General features: G+C 45.7%; 1 protein-coding gene across 1 annotated transcript in view; it reads left to right on the top strand.

Moving 5' to 3' along the window:
- LOC138972695 (uncharacterized) overlaps positions 1-5,171 on the top strand; it is a 12,939-nt gene that overhangs the window by 2,670 nt on the left and 5,098 nt on the right. The gene's annotated exons all lie outside the window — the stretch shown is intronic.

Raw genomic sequence — 5,171 nt, forward strand, 5'->3', positions numbered from 1 at the left:
AGCTCCACCGTCGTCGTTGATGACGTCAAGTCCCGTCTGACGTTGCTGGAGGCGGAGAACCAGCAACTAAAAGGATCGGTGATGGAGCTGAAGGCAGAGAACGGACAACTGAAGGGGCATCTCGTTGACGCCAATGTCATGATCAATAACGTCTCCAATGAAGTAACGGGACTAAAGGCAAAAGACAAACAACTGGAAGATCATCTCGAGAAACAAGGAATCAACTATGTTACAAACCAGACCAACGCGCGCATTGACAGCGTGTCAAGTCTACTCAGTCAACACCTGCACGGTACGTTTAGTGTTACTCCGAACACCTTCACTCTGCCTGCTCCGTTGCCTTACCTTGCGTGTGTGTGTGTGTGTGTGTGTGTGTGTGTGTGTGTGTGTGTGTGTGTGTGTGTGTGTGTGTTTGTGTGTTTGTGTGTGTGTGTGTTTGTGTGTTTGTGTGTGTGTGTGTGTGTGTGTGTGTGTGCGTGCGTGCGTGCATGCGTGCGTGTGTGTGTGTGTGTGTGTGTGTGTGTGTGTGTGTGTGTGTGTGTGTGTGCGTGCGTGCCCGCGTGTGTGCCTGAAAGCGAGTGTGCGTGCGTGCGTGCGTGTGTGTGTGCGTGTGCGTGCATGCGTACGTGTGTGCGCCTCTCTCTCTCTCTCTCTCTCTCTCTCTCTCTCTCTCTCTCTCTCTCTCTCTCTCTCTCTCTCTCTCTCTCTCTCTCTCTCTCTCTCTCTCTCTCTCTTGTTTCATTAGGCTGTTTTAGAGTTAGTGAGTAAGCCTATTTGCTTGGGAAAAAGGGGAAAAAGGCAAGCAAGCAAGTGTGTGTGCGCGCGCGCGTGTGTGTGTGGGTGTGGGTGTGTGTGGGTGTGTGTGTGTGTGTGTTTGTGTGAATGTGTGTGTGTGTGTGTGCGTGCGTACCTCCGTGCGTGCCTGTATGCGACCGTGCGTGCGTGCGTGTGTGTGCGTGCATGCGTACGTGTGTGATTGTGTGTGTGTTGTAGTCTAAACCCTAACCCTCTCTCTCGCTCCCTCTCTCTCTCTCTCTCTCTTTCTCGCTCTCTCTCTCTCTCGCTCTCTCTCTCGCTCTCTGTCTCTCTCTCTCTCTCTGTCTCTCTCTCCCTGTCTCTCTCTCTCTCTCTCTCTCTCTCTCCCTGGTGGTCTGCCCCTGCCACCTGAGAAGGACGCAAATTTGTTAATTAACTTCTCCCAAACAACTGCTGTTGTCTGAAAATGTCACAAACGGGACTGCCACAACGCCTGGAACAGTTTCTGATCAACCTAGTTGGCGAAGTTGGGCTATCCTTCTGGAAAATCCAGGGGGAAGGAGACGGTACAACAGTTGTGTTGAGGTTTGCTGGGCCGCCATCAGGCCAAGCCAACAACACCGTTCACTACAGGAAGAAAAGAGGTGACAAGTGAAGTGTGATGAAACAAGAAGACAGAATTTCGTGCATCGCAAAGCAGCCAAAGCGGAGCAGAACACAGCGTCATCGGTCGACGACCGTGCTGACCTTGCCTTTGACCCTACAGATGTCGCTGCAAAACACGAATGCATTGACTTGAAGTACGCAAAAGGGCGCACTGAACGGGTAGTGGGCAACAAAGCGAAAGTTGACTTGATCCGCCGTGAGAGTCGCAACAGGCAAATAACAAGTCGCGTAAGGATCACTGTTGACAAAGGGTCTGGAGTCAAGAAGTATATTTTTGCGATGTGAATCAGACGACTTTGTGTTTGTGGAAGATATTGACCTCAAACAAATCACACGATAGTTCATCAAGGACTACAACTTCGTCTTTAGCCCAGGGATGGACTGCTGGAGCAGTACAAAGATGAGATGGAAGTTGCACAGAGGATGTTATTCATCGTGGCTCCATTCGTGCGGCATTACATGGACTGTTTTGGCTAAGTGTGGTAAAGATCGGAATCTGCAAATATCTATCGTGTTACGTGAACTGTCGTGACTGTAATACTGCATTTGAATGTAAAGCAATTTGAACTGAGCGATGTGGTACTCATGCCACGGACTGTTCAGTTCGTACATTGGTTCGACTTACATATTTTCGCAACATTTTGTACGGCCCCATCCCCCCTTCCCTAATGAAGAGGCGAAGCGGCCTCACCACAATTATACATTCCTATTCGTATCGTCACAAGTAAATGAAATACTACAAGTTCCCATCACTGTTCAATGGCTCTATCGACGCCCGCTTTTAACCGCTTGCTTCCCTTTATAATTATAATAAACCGTCCATAGATCGTCGTTCTCCCGAACTAACTCCTCAGTATGTTATCGAGAATAGAAGATTTTGGGTATTTTTCATGCAATGACGTCAGCGCTTTCGGCGATTGGTCAATGCATTTCGTATCAATAATGTCGGTCACGCTTGAAACTGAGTTATCGCTACTTCATATTGCTTTCCAAACTTATACGAAGTGACCGGGAGCGTTGGGTCAGTTATGAACTGAATTAGCCTCTGACAGCGAGAACAGTACACAGATACGAACGGAGAGACTCGGAAACTTGAGTCAGTCGTCGCCACGCTCGAGAACTCAAGTGTAATATTTGAACTTAAAATCTCCCTCGCCTACGCTACAGTGCGACAGGTTAGCTGAGTTGGTAACGCGCTCGATCATGCGCAAGGCCTTACTTTTGTGATCCCGGGTTCGGTTCGCTTCTACGGCAATTGTTTTGTTTTTTCTGAACTCGTAATTCTTGTGTTTTATTAATTTGCTTCATTCCAAACGTTTTGGTTTATGAAATGAATCGAAATAATAACAAAAGGTTGCATATATTGAGTACTTCCGGCGGCACAATATCCCCAGCGGCCGCGGACCGGCACGGTTGGCCTAGTGGTAAGGCGTCCGCCCCGTGATCGGGAGGTCGTGGGTTCGAACCCTTGCCGGGTCATACCTAAGACTTTAAAATTGGCAATCTAGTGGCTGCTCCGCCTGGCGTCTGGCATTATGGGGTTAGTGCTAGGACTGGTTGGTCCGGTGTCAGAATAATGTGACTGGGTGAGACATAAAGCCTGTGCTGCAACTTCTGTCTTGTGTGTGGCGCACGTTATATGTCAAAGCAGCACCGCCCTGATATGGCCCTTCGTGGTCGGCTGGGCGTTAAGCAAACAAACAAACAAACAAACAAAAAGCGGCCGCGGCCAAAGTGGTTACCCATTCATTATTTTTGTTTTTAGTAACACCGGCTCTGGTGAAAATGTATTGCCTTACAGGCAACACCGCGACTACATGTAATGATGATATCAAGAAAACGTAACAAAACACACTTGATACGAACGGGGATAACGACGGGTCAACAGATGCTCGATTATAAAACTGACCCATGCACGTGGCAGTTATGTTGGCAGTTCAAGTCTTAGTATTCACGCCTATAGGGTAAGCGGTCTTATGGCGGGGTGGTAAGACGTTTGCCTGCAATGCCGGCGGTCTCGGGTTCGAGTCCCCAAGTACTTTTGTAAAACATGTTTTTTTCTTCCTTTCTGAACTCTAAATTCTTGTGTTTTATTCTTTTTATATTTAGTCAAGTTTTGACTAAATAATTTAACGTAGAGGGGGGAATCGAGACGAGGGTCGTGGTGTATGTGCGTGTGTGTGTGTGTGTGTGTGTGTGTGTGTCTGTGTGTGTGTAGAGCGATTCAGACTAAACTACTGGACCGATCTTTATGAAATTTGACATGAGAGTTCCTGGGTATGAAATCCCCATACGTTTTTTTCATTTTTTTGATAAATGTCTTTGATGACGTCATATCCGGCTTTTCGTGAAAGTTGAGGCGGCACTGTCACGCCCTCATTTTTCAACCAAATTGGTTGAAATTTTGGTCAAGTAATCTTCGACGAAGCCCGGGGTTCGGTATTGCATTTCAGCTTGGTGGCTTAAAAATTAATTAATGACTTTGGTCATTAAAAATCTGAAAATTGTAAAAAAAAATAAAAATTTATAAAACGATCCAAATTTACGTTTATCTTATTCTCCATCATTTGCTGATTCCAAAAACATATAAATATGTTATATTCGGATTAAAAACAAGCTCTGAAAATTAAATATATAAAAATTATTATCAAAATTAAATTGTCCAAATCAATTTAAAAACACTTTCATCTTATTCCTTGTCGGTTCCTGATTCCAAAAACATATAGATATGATATGTTTGGATTAAAAACACGCTCAGAAAGTTAAAACAAAGAGAGGTACAGAAAAGCGTGCTATCCTTCTTAGCGCAACTGCTACCCCGCTCTTCTTGTCAATTTCACTGCCTTTGCCATGAGCGGTGGACTGACGATGCTACGAGTATACGGTCTTGCTGAAAAATGGCAGCTACTTGACTAAATATTGTATTTTCGCCTTACGCGACTTGTTTGTTTTAACATAGAGGGGGAATCGAGACGAGGGTCGTGATGTGTGTCTGTCTGTCTGTGTGTGTGTGTGTAGAGCGATTCAGACTAAACTACTGGCCGACCGATCTTTATAAAATTTGACAAGAGAGTTCCTGGGTATGATATCCTCAGACATTTTTTTTCATTTTTTAATGAATGTCTTTGATGACGTCATATACGGCTTTTCGTGAAAGTTGAGGCGGCACTGTCACGCTCTCATTAATGGATGGGGGTGGCCGAGTGGTAACGCACTTGCGCTCGGAAGCGAGAGGTTGCGAGTTCGACCCTGGGTCAGGGCGTTAGCAGTTTTCTCCCCCCTTTCCTAACCTAGGTGGTGGGTTCAAGTGCTAGTCTTTCGGATGAGACGAAAAACCGAGGTCCCTTCGTGTACACTACATTGGGGTGTGCACGTTAAAGATCCCACGATTGAAAAAAGGGTCTTTCCTGGCAAAATTGTATAGGCATAGATAAAAAATGTCCACCAAAATACCCGTGTGACTTGGAATAATCGGCCGTGAAAAGCAGGATATGCGCCGAAATGGCTGCGATCTGCTGGTCGATGTGAATGCGTGATGTATTGTGTAAAAAATTCCATATCACACGGCATAAATAGATACCTGCGCCTTGAGTCCGAGTCTGGAGATACGCGCGCGATATAAGACTTCATATATAACATAACAAATCATTTTTCAACCAAATTGGTTGAAATTTTGGTCAAGTAATCTCCGACGAAGCCCGGACTTCGGTATTGCATTTCAGCTTGGTGGCTTAAAAATTAATTAATGA

Source organism: Littorina saxatilis, linkage group LG8, assembly GCF_037325665.1.
Source record: "Littorina saxatilis isolate snail1 linkage group LG8, US_GU_Lsax_2.0, whole genome shotgun sequence".
NCBI lineage: Eukaryota > Metazoa > Mollusca > Gastropoda > Littorinimorpha > Littorinidae > Littorina > Littorina saxatilis.